This window comes from Neofelis nebulosa, chromosome 3 (genome assembly GCF_028018385.1).
Source record: "Neofelis nebulosa isolate mNeoNeb1 chromosome 3, mNeoNeb1.pri, whole genome shotgun sequence".
Taxonomy (NCBI): domain Eukaryota; kingdom Metazoa; phylum Chordata; class Mammalia; order Carnivora; family Felidae; genus Neofelis; species Neofelis nebulosa.
This window is the reverse complement of record NC_080784.1, coordinates 26,419,229-26,437,097: the sequence shown is the minus strand read 5'-3', so window position 1 is coordinate 26,437,097 and position 17,869 is coordinate 26,419,229. Positions and strand designations below refer to the sequence as shown.

The window sequence follows — 17,869 nt, the reverse complement described above, 5'->3', positions numbered from 1 at the left end:
TCCAAACCTCTGAAATCCAGCTTGGAAAATAGAAACCTCCTACTCAGCCTTCTCCTACCCAATCTACTTCCCCATTTTTCCTAGAACTGACTTGATCATAAATGAATAAGATAAAGAAGACACCAAATCCCTTCTTAACTTAAAATTTTCTAGAAACAAACAAAAATGCTTTCTGTTTTAAGAACTGTTTGGGACCCTCAGGGATCTTACAACTGAACTCTCTCACTTTGCAGGTAAGAACTCTGGTTTTCACTAGGATTGTGGTAGAGTAGTATTGTCTTGTTCTCAGAAGATAATAACTGTACTTTGACAACTGCAAATGGTTTTCTAACAAAATTTTCTTATTGCATAGTTTTCGGAAACTATTTTACAGCAAGTTAACTTCTGGTGACATATATTCGTACCTAATCTTAAACTTTTTTTTTTTTTTTTTCCAGAAGCTATACCCTCAGGGGCACCTGGGTGGCTCAGTCAGTTGAGCGTCTGACTCTTGGTTTTGGCTCAGGTCACGGTCTCACAGTTTATGGGTTCGAGCTCACACCAAGCTCCCTGCTGACGGTGTGGAGACTGCTTGGGATTCTCTCTCTCCCCTTTTCTCCCTTTCCCTCTCCTGCTCACTCTCTCTCTTACAATAAATAAACTTAAAAACAAGTTGTACCCCTAAAAGTTCCAAAAATATCATCAAAGAAAAATAAAAATAACCGCATAAAAATTCACCTTTCATTTTCCCCAGACTATTAAATCTCCAGGAACTACACATACACACACACGCACACACACAAGTGCACACATTTGCACACGTACACACAGATCTACTCCATTTTTCCCAGAACTGACTTTCATATAAACTCAAGATTACCGTTACCAATAGGTAGATGCAATCAAAACACTTAGCCAGAGAGCTGACATTTCGTTTTACCTCACAAACAGGATGGAACATGACAAGTAATTTAGCTACAATACAATATGGGGCACATATGGCTGTGTCTGTGACGTAGCTGCGAATAGCTTGTTGGTAAGTGAATGCTGTGGTAATTGGGAAATCTATATTTAAAACAACTGGACTTTCTCTCACTACTGCCCTTGAGAATTTAAAATAATATTAAAGAAAAGGAACAAGACAGCTTTCCGCATGTCGATCCTGCTTCTCACACGCTTGATCGGTAATGGCAGGGATGCAGTGACAATAAAATCCATGAGGACTGCAAATAGGCTCCGTCATGGCTGCAAATAGGAATATGTTTCGCCCCCAAACTACATACAATCCTTTGCTCTTCAAAAAATGTATAGGAGAGTGTAAAAATGAGAGTTTCACCACCCAGAGGAAACCACTATTAACATTTTGGCATTTGCCCCATTCAAAGATGTAAATACAATATTTACAAAATAGTGACCAAAATGCCTTTCCACTTAACATTACGTTGAATTTCCAGGTGACAGCATTGTCTTCAAAATCATAATTCCATATTTTCCCTGCATGATAGATATTCCATTTTTTTTAAATGTAGCACATTCTCTGTTATTGGAATTTATTTTTTACAGTCTTTCTTTGTCTACCATGACTAATAAGTTCCTCTCTCCCATTCCCTGCCCACTCTAAGCCAAAAACAAACAACACATAGACACACAAAAAATCATACCTGAGATTCTGTGTCTGAGAGTGCTTCTTGCAAAAGAATTATACAACAGCATGGTGGGGGTGGGGGAGAGAGGTGGGGGGGGTGGAATATACCAGGAGACATGTGTCACTCACTGTTCCAGCTAAAAGCTGACTCCAAAAATCACAGGATGACAAATAAAAGCTCATGAAAGAGCAACAGGGCAGAAGTTAGGAGAAGAAGCACACAGAAGCAACACCCAAATTGCCCCAGAGGTGGAGAGGAAGCAGGAAAACGACACAAACGATAGTGGAGGATGACACTGTTGCCCCTTGGGGCAAAAGACACAGCGTTGTTTTCCATCTTTGGCAAACATTATGAACTGTAAGGAACAATGGGCTTTGTGCTGGTAAGCACAGCATATTACTAGTGAGAATAAGAACAGTAAAGACTGTTCTTGATAACGCTCTTGCTAGAATAACAAGAATCTACATGTTGTTATGCAGGCAAGGAGAAGGTGCATCTGGAGCTGGATGACCCATGGATTTGTGGTTACGGAAGCGAAAGCAAACAGCTTAAGTGGCCGTGTGCTGAGATCAGCATCTGAGGACATACCTGCTGTGTATTTTATCCAATACTGTGCAATACAGAAAGCGTCACATACTCACACATCAGAAAGAAGCAGATGTATCCGTTCCTTCAACAAAAACTTATTAAACACCTCCACAGTCGTGACTCGGGGCCAGACTCTGAGGGCACAGGATGAATCCTAGCCCTGTGTTCCCCTTAGGGAAAGGCGGGACGCATGAGTTTTGATGACATTCTGTAATCTTCCTTCCAGATACACGTTTCAGTTGCGAACGACACATTTTATTTGTACTGTCTGTAATAATTCGATTAACGGCAGAGATCCCACTAGACCACAGGTTCCACGAGGAGAGCTGTTTCATTTTATCCGTTTTGCTCACCAGTGTTTTCCTAGCACACTATCTGCCACATAATAACGGTTCGGTAAATACGTGTTGAATAAAGAAATGAACGAATCGTTTTTGTAAAAGTTCGTGATATGTGTCTCAAATGGGATATAGAGAAAGAAAAATAGGATTTAGATTAAAAAAAAAATTCTCAGGACAGATTGATGAATTCCAGATAAAAGCTAAAAGGTTTGGGGAAAGAGATGGCCTTGGAAGTCAGGAGGCCAGATTGAACAATTATTATAGTCATCCAGGTGAGAAGTAATGGGACATAAACATGGGTAGAAACAGTAGGCAGGGAGAGGAGTAGATAAGTAAAAGTATTACAAAGATACAACGGGCAGCTGGTGGGCCCCGGAGGGATAAGAAGCAAATAGTTTAAGGATGTGCCAGGTGTGCTAGGGATTCATAGAAGAAAGCAGAGAGTAGCTGGATTAGTTCAACGGGGCATCGGATCTCCGATTCAAATGTACTGAGGTCAGAGAGGGCAAGCAAAATGCTAGCAACGAGGATCCAGAATTTTAGGAGAAGACCAACTCAGAGACACAGATTTTTTTTTTATCCATCTACACAGAAATTCTGCTTGCAGTTATAAAGTTGGATGAAGCCGTCCAGGGAAAGATTACGGAGAGAGAAAAGCAGAGAACCAAGGACGGGTGCTTGAGAAGTATTGCAATTTTGGGCAGGGCTATTTTTTCTGTAATTCAGGAAGACAGAAAGCCCATAGAACCCTATCAGATAAGAAACCATTGATTCCTTCATGCTGGGAAATTCAGTTTACCCCAAAGAGGCCTTGAAGGCTTCATAGGTCTGGAGAATGCCAGTTCCTTAGAAAAAGGCAGAGCAGTTCTAGCCTCTGTCAGCACCATGGCGGCGGGAGAAGGGTTTAGGACTTAGGTGGATGGCGTCCTGGACCCCAGCCCATGCACGCCCCAGATGCCAAGGACAGCTTTTGGTTAGTGCTTCTCTTCCTAGGATGTGCTGATTTATATTATCAACAGCCGTGAGCTCCTTGATCCCCAGGCCAGTCTGAATGGTTTATTATGGGGAAGGCTTTGAAACCAATGAGGTGACAAAGCTTGAGCCTTTCTTATCCCTGTTGTCAGACTATTTTAGCTCTGGTCTCCTACAGAGATCATTCTGGGAGCACCTATCAATTTCTTCCTATAATCTGTAGGTAACTTCACCTCAGTTTACCATTCCATTTGTTGAGAGGTCCGATTTTCTTATGCACCAAGATGTTATCTTTCTAAACTAGTTAGGATCGCTCAAAAATACGGAATGACTTTGAAAGGAGGAGAAACAAAAACAGCAATGTTTTGTTTTTTTTTAAAGTCTGTCTCTATTGTGGTAATAACAAATAAGCACCCAAGTGGTTAAAGCCAGTACTGACCAGGGGCGTTTTATGTAGTAGACAGCCAAAGCTGAAACGAATGAAATAGTTTTCTAAGTATCATTCAGCACAATCCGAGGCTTATCGCAATACATGCAAATTAATTAATTCAAATGTATGCACTGAGCTCTAACTAAATGCTAAGAACTATGATAGGCAAGGAGGACAAACTGAATAAATGGTCATCACAAGCTCTAGGAAAACAGCTTCTGTGAATTTCTACATAAGTGCCGTAACTTTAATTAGAGGCCTAGAATTTAGGGCTGTATAAGCTGGAGAAATCTCATGGTTTTCCTTGAGCCCAGAAAGGTAGCTTGGGGCCAGGCCGTGAGGGGCACTCTGGCCTATTCTATGGGATGTGTGGTATTTAAAAAGCCAAGGAGAGCTGGTATTGAATCTCAAGCAGAAGGGATGTGAAATAATTTGGTTTTAGTAAATATTGATTTGTATTTTTCCCCATATTTCCACTAAATAAATGGTTAAAAATAACAACTGCTAAATTCTGGATATAATTTTCATGATGGTTCAGAGAAAAGAAATGCTATTTTTTGTGGGAAAAGATTCACTTCACTAAAAAAACATTGCTGGTAAAAAATGTGATTCGATTTGTAGACAGTTGATTCCGGATAACATCTCTAAGAAGGAATCTTCTGATTTTATCAGGAGGAAAGGAGACCGCTAAAAAAACAGAGCCACGGGGGCGCCTGGGTGGCGCAGTCGGTTAAGCGTCCGATTTCAGCCAGGTCACGATCTCGCGGTCCGTGAGTTCGAGCCCCGCATCAGGCTCTGGGCCGATGGCTCGGAGCCTGGAGCCTGTTTCCGATTCTGTGTCTCCCTCTCTCTCTGCCCCTCCCCCGTTCATGCTCTGTCTCTCTCTGTCCCAAAAATAAATAAAAAACGTTGGAAAAAAAATTTAAAAAAAAAACAAAAACAAAAACAAAAAAAAAAACAGAGCCACGGATGGACGGGATAGTTATGTCTCTGTTTCCTGTCATGGCGGGTGTTACAGACCACCAGTATGCTGTGTTCATTCAGGTTACAAAGAAGAGAAGCCGGTTATCTACTTTGATAAGACTTAACACGAAGCTACATGACAAAGTAAGGAAGCCCAAGGTCCTGGAAGGTTAACGAGGAAACGCAGCTCCAGGTAGGATAGTAGGGTGAGTTCTCAGCCGTCAAGCCACCCATCACTCCTACATTGTGACTTGGCCATGTGTATGTGGCCCAGTTTAACTCGGTCTTTGCCTCTCTCGGGGCAGAGAGCAGACAGGTTAAGACACAGGCTCTAGAGCACTCGTTACCCGGATTCGAATCCAAGCCTCGCCTTTAAGCCACTTAGGAAAGGATCTCATCAGGTCTCAGCCTCCGTACTGCATATCTCTATCTGGCAGCATGCTTCCAGCCACCGCCTCGTGGGCCACAGGACAAACCAGACAGCTCTGTTAGGCGGACACGAACGCTTTGTTGGGTGAGTCACGTGATGGCAAATATCGTACCTCTGTGTGAGGAACCACCGTCACTGCCTTTCTCTGAAGGCACAGAGCAGATACTCAGAGAAACGTGGACTCCCATCTGCTCAAGAGGCACGTGCCAGACCCAGAGTTCACAAACTAAGGAACTGAGTTGACTAAGCAACATAACAATAATACAAAGTAACATAACGTGTTACACAATAATATATAATATAGACAATATTATATATAGTTATATATTCGCATTATGTTTTCAATATAACATATTTTATATATTTACGGGTATTATGTATGATGTATTCACATATTTATTTTACATAGTGTATATGATACACAAATATATATAATAATAAAGGAATTTAGTTAACTAAGCAATACAAAATGAAGTGTAAATTTATAAAGAAACAGGAGAACACTTGTTACATGTTCCACAGTGATCTAACTTCTGTTGAGGCCATCACCAACACTTACTTCATAATTAACTGTAAGAGAAGACCTATTGTTTCTATATAGACTCTACTTTTTTTTAATGTTTATTTATTTTTGAGACAGAGAGAGACAGAGCATGAACGGGGGAGGGGCAGAGAGAGAGGGAGACACAGAATCGGAAGCAGGCTCCGGGCTCTGAGCCATCAGCCCAGAGCCTGACGCGGGGCTCGAACTCACGGACCACGAGATCGTGACCTGAGCTGAAGTCGGACGCTTAACCGACTGAGCCACCCAGGCGCCCCTAGACTCTACTTTTTAATAAAACAGTTGTCAACAAGGGACACCTTCCAAGACTCCCAGTGGATGCCTGAAACCGGGGACAGGACAGACCACTATGTATACTATGTTTTTTCTTATCACACATATCTCTGATAAAGTTCAATTTATAAGGTAGGCACAGTAAGAGGCTCACAACGATAACTAATAATAAAATGGAATTATTCCACAAACATACTGTAATAGTAGGTATGGGAAAGTGGTCTCTGTCTCTCTCAAGCTATTTTATTGTTCTGCATTCACCCTTCTTCTTATGAAGATATGAGATGATAAAATGCCCTGGAGAGGGGAGGAAGTGAGGTGAGTGACTGCAGTGTTGTGACGTAGCATTAGGTGACTGTTGACGACTAATGTTCTGATATATCAGAAGGAACGTCTGCTTCCGGACTGCGATTGACAGCCAGGTAACTGAGACCACAGAAAGTGAAAACGTGGGTAAAGCGGGACTACTGGAATCTTCTGTGTGGCATCACTGCCAGACTTGTATGATTTCTTTAAAAAAATTTTTTTTAATACAGGGGAACTTGGGTGGCTTGGTCAGTTCAGCATCTGACTCTTGATTTTGGCTCAGGTCATGAGATCGAGCCCTGCATCAATCAGCATGGAGGCTACTTAAGATTCTCTCGAAAGAAAGAAAGAAAGAAAGAAAGAAAGAAAGAAAGAAAGAAAGAAAAAGAAAGAAAAAGAAATTTTAATATCAAATTTATATTTTAACCAGCCAAATTAAGAAATATCATAGGGGTGCCTGGGTGGCTCAGTCAGTTAAGCATCCGACTTTGGCTCAGGTCACGATCTCATGGTTTGTGAGCTCGAGTCCTGTGTCAGGCTCTGTGCTGACAACTCAGAGCCTGGAGCCTGCTTCAGATTCTGTCTCTCTCTCTCTCTCTCTTTCTCTCTCTCTCTGTCTCTGCCCCTCCCCCACACATGCTGACTCTCTCTCTCTCATAAATAAATAAACTTAAAAAATTAAAATAAAAAGAAATATCATAGAATTGGTTATGTCTACTTGAGAGCAAAGATTACTTACCTTTGTTCACGAATAATGTCAAACATCACATGTACAGAGATGATAATTCAATACCCTGCCTGTCATTCCCTTCCATGTACCCGCCCTGCATTAGCCATGTTTGACAGACATATTTTATTTTATCTTTTTGCTGAGAGATTCCTCTACGGCACAATTTCCTTTCTATTCCCTTGGTCATTGCCCAAATTCTGGTGGTGGCCATGGAAATGCCTCTTATGATGGCCTCAAGTAGATTAATCTCCTTATTTTTCTCCCTGCCGTCGAATGAGGAAATGGTAAGTCAAGTCCACAGAACTCTAGGGATTCTGTAGATTTGCCTTAGCCAGTCTGTGAAATCCCAGAAAAATATAGGCAAACATTTTTACATTTGTTTTTTATATAGGAGCGTTCCAAAACTTCTCTCAGATTCTTAGATGAGCCTAATACCTACAAAATGTTAAGAACCTCTTGTCCTGCCATATCTCAGAAACACAGTAAACAGACTTTCTTACTTTCATCCCTTAGCCGATTCTCCATAGCAAAATCCTACACCTGTCACCACCTCCAGGGCGCCTTCCCTGAACGCGTCACTTTTAACTGATTTCCCTCATGCTTTCCCGCAGAATTGGAAACAGCCCACTTTTGTATTTATCACACACTGTTGAGACCCCATTCACTGGACAGGTATTTACTAGGTACCTGCTATGTTTAAGTCACTATACTCATTTAGGTGTGCCTTGTCCCCTAGTGCACCGCTAGAAGATGGCACGGGACATCACAGTGTCAAATATATGTATCTTGCACTCAAGGACGTATTGCGGTTGCATCTCCATGGAATAGAAATAAAAATCACCAGTGGCACTTCAGTGAGCTGGGATCCAGCTCAAGAAAAACATGTGAAATCAGGCTCATGATTTTTCCCCCTTTTAAATGCAAAAGGAAAACTTCTACAGAAAAAGGAAATGTCGATTTGATTCTCCTGAGCATGGTAATACCCAAGTAAAGGTTCCCTCCCTACCCCAATATAGTGCTGCACTGGCAAATTATTTCAGAATCACAAACTATGTATGCTGATCTCCACCCACCCTCTTAGTAGTACCTTAAATACACCAGTGTCTATGGGAGCCCTAGAGTAGCGCCCCCCCCCCGAGAATTTTTTTTTTTTTTTTTTTTGTAATGCACAGGCTTCTGACGACTAGTGAGTTGTTTACTAATAGGGGTTGAAGATTATCACACCAAGGACTTGGGAGAAAGTAGATAAATCCTATTGTTACAGAAGCAAGAGGGTGTGCATGGGGCAGACGTGTCCAGTTTTAGACACAAACTTCTAACCTAAATTCCATCCCTCCTTCTGATAGATGCTATTTTGATGGGGTTAGTTTTGCAAAACTCTTTGAACAGGTTAAGCATCCCGTTTCAATGACCAGATCTGGAGACTCTAAGCATTGGCACCTCGGACTTCGGTTATCCCAGAAACCCAACAGGCACATCTCCGTTGAAGTAGGTGGTTGCAAAAATCAAAGGAGAAAAGACGCGCTAAAGCGTCACGTTGTTGTCACCCCCAGGTACCGCGTTGCTGTGCTCCGGGCCGGCCAGGTGTACTCCCCTTGGCGTCCTCTCCCACGTAGGACCGGCCACGCCGGGAAAGGCTGATGCGCAGAGCCTGGGAAGGAGGCAGGAAGGTCACCCCCATCCCCGGGCCGGGCGGGAGCGGCAGAGCCTCACTTCCCGGGAACGTTCGGGCGGGGCGTCCCCAGGGCACTGGGTTGGGAGGCGACACTCCCCCGGCTCCGCTCCGCCGCCCCTCCGAGGCCGTCAGTCCTCCCGGCCTGGAGGCGCCGCCGGAGCCCAAGCGCCGCCTCCGGAGAGGTGAGGGCGGGTCGGGGAGGCGGGGACGGTGACGGGGGCGGAGAACCGCGCGCCCGGGCCGCGGGCGGTCGCCCAGCTACTGTCGCGGAGCCCGCCCGAAGGCCCCCGAGCCCCGGGAACGGAGCTTCCCGCGCAGGGCGCGCGCGCGGAGGAGGGCGCGCGAAGCCTGGACCCGGGCGGCGGCGGGAGGAGCTCGCGGAGGGGGCCAGCCCCGAGCTCCGCCGCCGAGCCGCGGCCCGGGAGGCCTCGGGGCCCTCGCCGTAACTTCTCTTTGGAAGCCCCGGCAGGGCGGGCGCGCGCTCCCACTCGGGCACGCGCGTCCCGGAGCCCCCCTCCCCCCGCCCCCCGCGCGCTCCGTCTATTTTTCCCTACCGCTTTCGCTCTCACACTCTAAAATAGGTCAAGGGGTGGAAGTTACACCTGGTACGGCCCCCGGCTCTGATGCAAAAGCAGCTTTTTCTCCCCGGCTCCGGGAGAGCGTTGCAACTATTCGGTTCGGTAGAGTCTCCCGCCCCCATACCGTGCAGAAAGCGCCGGCGACCGTGGCGCTGACAATGGTCCGCAGAGGGGAGCGGCGGCGAGCCTCTTTCCCACCCTAGTTCTGCCCGCCCTGCGCCCGCCCTCCCCCAGCACGCGGGGAGTCGGGGGCGCGACAGGTCGCTTCGCGCGCTCGGGTCCCCTGTGTCCGGGGTCTGACCGCCTAGGTGAGTTCGTGCTCTCTTCCTCTGTCGTTCCGGGCGCCGAGAGTGACCTGTTTACCTTGAAAACTTAGACGTGATCAAAACAGGCGAGCCTGCCATGCGGCAGGGGATTGCGGGATGTGCTTCAGATGTTAACATCGGATAAGTCAGAACTCAGAGCTGCAGGGGACATGTTTAGTGTCTTAAAGGTGAAAATAGATTTCTGTTTTCACGGAGTACACGTGTATCTCTCCCTTTAGAAGCTACCACTTGGGAATTGATTTTTAACTAGCAGGAGACAGTGAGCTAATAACTTAAACCCAGAAAGTTGGTCAGAATATTTTTTAGGTGATGTGAAAGAACTTATGGACGTAGTCAAAGCTGACAACAAAAAACACAGTTTAAGAAGGAATTTCAAAACGGGATGCTAGGATTTGTGTAATATTGCTCTAGGTGTATCTCGTGGTATTACCTGGGTTCTTTGTGGTAAATATCATGAGGATAGAAACGCTTTATGTAGAAAGAGGGTAAGGCTGTAAATATCTACGTGCAAAGCTTTATATCAGTTGGTATGCATGGATTTAAATGTACATTGAACGTTTCCTGTGGGCAGAGAGCTAGAAGAGATCTATATCGTTTTGAGGTTAAGGTTATTAGCAATATTACAGGCAAATGATTGACATTTAACTCCTCCTTTCAGCTGTTGAATGTAATACTATTCCTGTGGCTCATTAACTATGGAATCCTTGACGTTACTGTCTAATGAATGGTTAATTCCGTTTGCAGTTTAGATTGTGGATTTTTCTGTCCTTGATGCCTGACTGAACATGCAGTGTAAAGGACTCTCCAGTGTTGGTGAGGGATCTTGGGAGGACCTCAGAGGAGAGGGTTGTTTGCAGAGAATGAAAGCGACTCCCTGATGGCCACTGATTGCACATAACTTCTTTTAAAGGAGACCTTGACAAGTTGGAAAGTGTTTCCTCACTAAGGAGACCACTCCAGAGACAACTGCTTTGCGAATGCATTTGGTCAGATTTGAAACTGGAGCTCCCTATAGGCTCTTCTTGTCATTCAAAAGAAAGCCCATTTCTAGAAAGGTTCAATTATTGTATGACGTTCTCTGGAAATTATTTGTCTGTGTGTGTGTGTGTGTGTGTGTGTGTGTGTGTGTGTGTTGCTGTAGCTAAATCACCAAGGTAGTCAAGGTTTTAACAAAAATTTTACTTACCAGCGGGATGTGAAACTGAAAATACTATGTCTGCATGGTTAATTCTGTTTTAAAATGGAGGGGCAGAGGTGCTTCCCAAATAAATCTTAAGTCTCTGTTTATGTGTATTTTCTAAAGCCAAATCTTGCTGGAGATTAAGAGGACTCTAAAGAAGGTATTTCTGGCGGGTAGATATGTGACTACTTATATGCATGTCACTATAAATAATTCATATGCACCTTTAGAAAACTAGTATCCAAAATTTGAAACACATGATGAAAGTTCTATCACTCTATCCTTTACAAAGGACCAGTCAAGCTTGGCGATATACAGGAGAAAAAAATGCAACTAAATCTTTCTTTACTGCATGGTGATGTTCTGATTTGTATTTTAGATAGGAATTGAGTCAAGCTCTCATTGTCATTTAGCCCTGGGTATAATGCATTGTTGGTATGAGGCTGTCAGCACTTGTCTGTGCAATCTTATGTTTCTACCTGTAGGGAAAGTGAGAAGGCGCTCTGAGAAGACGGGTATGGAAGTGTTAAGATGCCAGGGATTTATTTAAGACCACACCGAAGGAAATAAAAATGGAGCCTGATTGTGGTATAGCTTGGTCCCTGGAAGGTCTGCAAGTGTGGTGGTGCCTCATGGCCAATTGAATGTCCTTCAGCTTTTGTGATTTTCTTCTCTTGATGTCGTAAGAGAGTACGTCGCGTAGAACCCCTACCTAAGAGGTATCCAAGAGGAGTCGACGGCTTTCTCTCTGGCTACTCACTTCCCAATCAGGCAAACTTCTAACCACTCAAGAGAAGGAATTGAGAGCGTGCACTGGAATACCTGGAATGAATCCCATCTCGGGGCCATTTCCTCACCTGTGAAATGGCGATAATGAGCCTTCCCCGATGTGGTTGGGAGAAGCGCATGGAGTAATTTGTAATATCGAGTGTGCGGTTAGCACGCTGTGAGCAGTCGTATTAGGAGGAGAAATGTGTTGCCCTAAATGTCATCTCCGGGGGGCTATGGAGGGATTGCTGCGTAACTGACAGGAGAACCGAACGTGCAGGCGAACGGGTCATTCTCCTGTCCTGGTGTATTCTGTATGCTCTCACAGTATACACTAGTATATGCTAAGCTCCTAGTAGTTAGTCTTTTGGGAGCTAGAGGCTCACCCTGTCAAGCCTGCATATCTTCTACCTTACGCAGGCCTTTGGCTTATCTAGGGTTAAAGACGTTACCTGCGGTGGTGTTTAGAAATGATGATGAGACAGTACGGGGAGGGAGAGATGACCAGTTGGAATTCTAAAATAGAATTTAAACATTAAATTGGCTAGTTTCTGTTAATGCCATTAGAAGTATGGCCCTCCTGGGGCGCCTGGGTGGCTCAGTCGGTTAAGCAGCTGACTTCAGCTCAGGTCATGATCTCGCGGTCCGTGAGTTTGAGTCCCGCGTCAGGCTCCGTGCTGACCGCTCAGAGCCTGGAGCCTGTTTCAGATTCTGTGTCTCCCTCTCTCTGACCCTCCCCCGTTCGTGCTCTGTCTCTCTCTGTCTCAAAAATAAATAAACGTTAAAAAAAAAGAAAGAAGTATGGGCCTCGTAAAATGATAATAGTTTCTAGTTTTCCCATGGACAGTTACATAGTTTACAATGGAGCATTTGGACTTTGGGGGTGAAACAGCCATAGCATTCAGTTTAGCTTTTCACTTGTTCAGCACTGTCTAGGCACCTAAGGCACTATGCTGAGCCTTCAGAATACCATAGCAAGAAAAACAGACCTAACTTTTCAGGGAACACCTGTCTGCTGGCATACATACGTAAACCTGTAATTACACCGGTGCTCGTGCTAGGCAGGAAAAATGTCAAGGGCAGAACAGGGAATTTGACTTGTGAAGGGAGGGATGTCAGGAGTGCTTGCTTAAGGCGGTGGTGGTGGGGTTGTGAAGGAAGGTCCTTGAGGAAGGAAGAGCATTTAATACACAAGGAACAGCGCCTGCGAAGACTGTGCATGCACATGTATACTGTAGGGGTGGGCCAAGGAGAGCCAGGTATCTATGAGGAAGGGACAATGTTGTGAATGAGGCTGGAACAGCAGGCCTGGGCTCTGACACACATTTTCTCGTCTTTTATGCTAAGGATTATGGTCTCAGAACTCTTGTTTTGTGTAAGCAAGCATCTTAGGCTCTCAGACTACTCTAATGCATTATACAAAAGATATTTACAATCATTTTTTTTGAAGCTGATCAGAGCCTAAGCCGATATGTACCATGATTGACTAGTTTGTCAGCTCTTTGCATTACTAATTGCCTGACTTGAAAACCACTGGGATTAATTTTCTCTTGAAAAATCTGACAGATTTTTTGTTTAATATACACATTTTGTAGATTTCCAGCTATCCTACACACACATCTGTGTCCTATATACAAATTTATTTGTGTATTTCCATTTTGTGTATTTCCAGCTATTCTCTCTCTCTATGCATATATACACAAAAATTTATGGGTTATACATATTTACCCAGTTTGAATTTATATGTCTATTCAAGAGCTATAGGGACAGAGTCACGTGTCTTTCACCCAGGGAAAGGCCTCCTGAGTGTGTATGTGAGAAGCCTGAGCCCAGCTCTGAGAAGCTGTGAGCTAGGCCTGCAGAGCAGGGGCAGGAAGCAGCATGCATCCTTGGCGGACCGCTCTCCAGCACCATCCAGGCAAGGTCAGGGAACAATCTGGCATAGGCTTCTCTTCACCATAGGCGTGCTTTTATTCCCTGCTATTCCCTGTTCTCATTTCCCTTCTTTTTCCTTCCTCTTTCCCCTGTCATTTTTTTTTCCTTAATGTTTTTTTCTTCTCTCTTCAGGGGTCCCCAGAATTATTTCTCAGCCCTCATAACTATGCTTTGGCTTTAACCTTAGGCCCTGCAGTGTTGGCCCTCACTTGGGTAGATCTGGATGGTATGGCCCTTGATCTCCTCCCTGTTCTTAATGTATAACCGTATGTGTCAGATGGGCACAAACTTTTTCCCTTTGGCAGTTCTTCCCAGGCATCAGAACTAATGTCTTGTGCACTGAATTACCTCATCTCTCCCTTCTTCCCTGTTGAGGGAGGCTGCAGATAATAGAAACTATCCTAGTTACCGTAAGCAAAACGGTTTTTGTACGGGAGTTAGGTGTTGACAAGGTTGGAAGAAGAGGTTGCAGCTGAAAGGGGAGAAGAGGATCCAGGCTGAGCTCTAAGGGTGACACCCAGACAGCACAGCGGAACTGCCCCCCCCCTCCCCCCAGGGCTGCTGCTGTCATTGCCAAGGGATGAAGGTTGGGAATCAGAGCCACCACTGGAACTATTGACAGTCCAAGGCACAAGTGATCAGATTAGCTGCTTACAAAGTGCAATTCCACACAGGAAGCCAGTGACTGAACACAGCTACTAATGACAAAAACAAGCTAGCAAACATATTTTTTTTTTATATACCCTCTCCCTCCCTTCTCATCCAGCTCATCCCATGGGCAGAACCTGATCTGTGCCCAGAACCCTAGCTGCAAGGAACTCTGGGAAATGTAGTTTACACCTTTCCAGCCTCCACAATTGAGGAAGGCATACTTGAAGGAGACTGGAATGAAAGCTAAGTGACACCCCATCACGTCTTACATATCTAAAACATATTTCATCAGAGCCTGAGCTAGCATATTTCATTCAAAGCAGGTAGATGATATATTGTAAGAATCCAAAAAGGATCTGGTTGCTAACCAATTTCCATTTCAAACAGATGGATATGATAGTCATTATAGTTGAAATTGCTGGAAAAAGCATCAAGCAAATAAATAACTAAAAATTACCAAGTGCCTGCCTCTGCATGTGGTTCTATCTGAATACGAAATAATATTCCTTTGTTCTGGTTTAGTAATCAAAGTCAAATACCAGAAGAATTGATTTCTAAAAAAGTCCTCCCCACCAAAGTCACAGATAGGCTATGTTTAATGCATAGCAATACAAAGGAAGAATTCAGGGCGTGATAACAGAAATTATAGCTCCTGGCAGGCTGGCTCTTTCATTAGATGAGTTATCTGTGTCTCTATGTTTCTACTAAATCTTTCTTTGCTCTATAACTTTAATGTGCTTTTTTTTTTAAGGATCATAAAGATAGAAATGACCTGTTAATTGGAAATTAAATAAGAGTATTGACTGTAATAACGTATTTCATACCCTGCTACTTGTCAGATTCTGTTTTTGCAAACCATTAAAGTAAATATGATGGACTGTCTACTATTACTAAGCCATAAATGATCGTTTATCGGCAGTCAGAAATTCCATTGGCGTATCTAAGACTTAATCTTGATTACTGAATGCAGTCATTTTATATTTACCTCTGATATTTGGAGTTAGAAAATGAAAGCAGAGTAGCAAAAACGAATAGGGTAACTTGGTGAATTTGTCAGTCTATCATATCTATTTTTAATTGATTTTTATGTCTCAAAAGGCAACACTCCATTCAGATATCTGGTAGGTGGTGAAAGCATTTAAATGCAGAATTACAAATGCTGCCTGGGGTAAACCACACTCTAATGTGAATACATTCTTTCAAGTCCAGTGGTGACACCGAGTTTAGCCATCCCACCCAAGCCACCAAAACTAAACCTATGAAAATAAACACAGGGCTGTTGCTCTGTAAATGCAGCTTCAAGACAAATCCACTGTCCTCCCTCCTGAGCCCCCACCTAAGCCCCACACACAGTGTATTCTCAGGAGGGAAGTGTTTGTATCTAATATTACACTATTGCTTAATTATAAGGGAAAGTAAGTAGTATGAATCTATGTTACAGTAACACATTATGATCTCCACTTCCCGCTTCCCACAGTTTTTCTCTTTCCTTCCTATTTGAGCAAACATTCAAGAGAAAAATCTGGATTTCCCTCCCCCTAGGTTATAAGGGGGATGAGTTCTTGTCTTCAGCTATATGGAGCGTAGTGGCAGGTTAAGTTGTAGGACACAACTCCTTTTATGGACTGAAAATCAGGGGCACCTGAGTGGCTCAGTTGGTTAAGTGTCTGACTTTGGCTCAGGTCATGATCTCACGGTTCGTGAGTTTGAGCCCCGCGTCGGGCTCTGTGCTGACAGCTCAGAGCCTGGAGCCCGCTTCCGATTCTGTGTCTCCCTCTGTCTACCCCTCTGCCGCTTGCACTCTGTCCCTCGCATTGTCTCAAAAATAAATAAACATTAAAAAAATTTTTTTTTAAAAGTCAAAATGATCTGGCCACCTGGGTGGCTCAGTTGGTTGAACCTCTGACTTCAGCTCAGGTCATGATCTCGCGGTTGTTGAGTTCGAACCTCGAATCAGGCTCTGTGCTGACAGCTCAGAGCCTGGAACCTGCTTCGGATTCTGTTTCCTCTCTGCCCCTCCCCTGCTTGCTCACGTGTGCTCACGCTCTCTCTCTCTCAAAAATAAATAAAAAAAAATCAAAATGATCTTTTGATTTTCTAAGTGTATTATAAAGTAGAACATCCAAACCTGAACTCACTCTCTGGTTGGATCATCAATGGGCCAAATTGAAGCAGGAGGTGGGTAGAGAAGGCATGGTGTTTTGGTGTATTTTTTAAGGCAGAATTTGAGGACGATCAAGCAAGACGAGTATTTGAACATCATTGAGTGATCTGTTTACTCACTGTCTCAAGATGTATCTATTAAGAACGTCCTTTGTACCATGATTGGTGCTGGGTGCTAAAGATGTGCAACTCTTCCTTTGAGAGACTGACACTCGCTCTGGGGGAGACAGTCAGAAAGGGTTTTGGCAGGTAAAATGGTGCTCTTATGGTGAGGATGGAGAACGGTGGCTTTCTCAAAGAAAAAGTGGGGTATTTTCTGGTCGTAAGGTGAAAAGCAGAGTTAATTGAAACAGACATATCTCTGACTTCAAAGACTGTCTGCTGCTATCTTTAACAACAGCAAAACAACAGAACGGCAGCCAAAAGAGGCAACTGTCTCGGACTGGGCCTTTTGTCTGCTCCCTTGAACCTGCAGAAATTGAAAGGAGCTTGTCAAAAGTTAGAGAGTTTTGGTTTAAAGAAATTATGACTTTGTGAAGGAAGAGGACTGCTTTTGGTACTTTAGTCAGGGTTCAGAGAGTAATCTACATAGCGCCTGGGAGGCTGTCATTAAGCATCTGACTTCCGCGCAGGTCATGATCTCACAGTTCCTGAGTTCGAGTTCCACATTGGGTGAGCTCAAGCCCTGCTTCTCGTGAGCACGGCTTCTCTCTCTTTCTCTTTCCCTCTTTCTCTCCCTCTGCCCCTCCTGGGATTCTCTCTCTCTCTTTCTGCCCCTTGCTCACTTGTGCCCTCCCTCTCTCTCTCTCTCTCTCGCAGAAAAAAAAAAAAAAGAGGGGGGGCAAAATCTATTAGAAATAAAAATTAAAAATAAATAAAAAAAGAAAGTAATCTATAATCTTTAAAAAATGTTAAGGGTGGCAGCAAGGAAAGGGGGACGTCAGTCCTATCAGGGACTTCTGTCCTACGACCACAAGAATTTGAATTCCATTCCAAAAACGGGCTTGGAAGTAGATTTTCCCCCAGAACCTCTGGATGACAGCTCACCCTGGCCGATATCTTGATTTCTGCTTTGTCATATCCTGAGCAGAAAACTCAGGCCTGTTGTTCCAAACTTCTGATCTACAGAACTGTCAGCTAATAAATGGGTGTTGTTTTAAGTTAAAAAAAACAAAGATCAGAACCCCTAACATTCTGTAGGCCATTGAATTTATAGAGTAATTTGAGAAAATGCAGGTGCATTCTGAATGTTCAGACATTTGCAAATGAGAATGGCCATGTGATGATTTATGCGATTATGAAACAGATCTAGGGAGACTATATGACTTCTTGTTCAATCTGGGACACCGTTAAGGGTGAAAGGGGTACTATTA

General features: G+C 44.0%; 1 protein-coding gene across 5 annotated transcripts in view; it reads left to right on the top strand.

Moving 5' to 3' along the window:
- Nucleotides 1-8,866: 8,866 nt before the first annotated feature.
- Nucleotides 8,867-17,869, top strand: part of TRMT9B (tRNA methyltransferase 9B (putative)) — a 73,948-nt gene continuing 64,945 nt past the window's right edge. For 3 of the 5 annotated variants that reach the window (XM_058720141.1, XM_058720140.1, XM_058720137.1), the window contains exon 1: nt 9,143-9,781. The gene's annotated coding sequence lies outside the window, so the exon portion shown is untranslated. Of the gene's footprint in view, nt 9,078-9,142; nt 9,782-9,807; nt 9,967-17,869 lie in introns of those variants that run through there. The other 2 variants (XM_058720138.1, XM_058720139.1) reach the window with 2 other exon arrangements.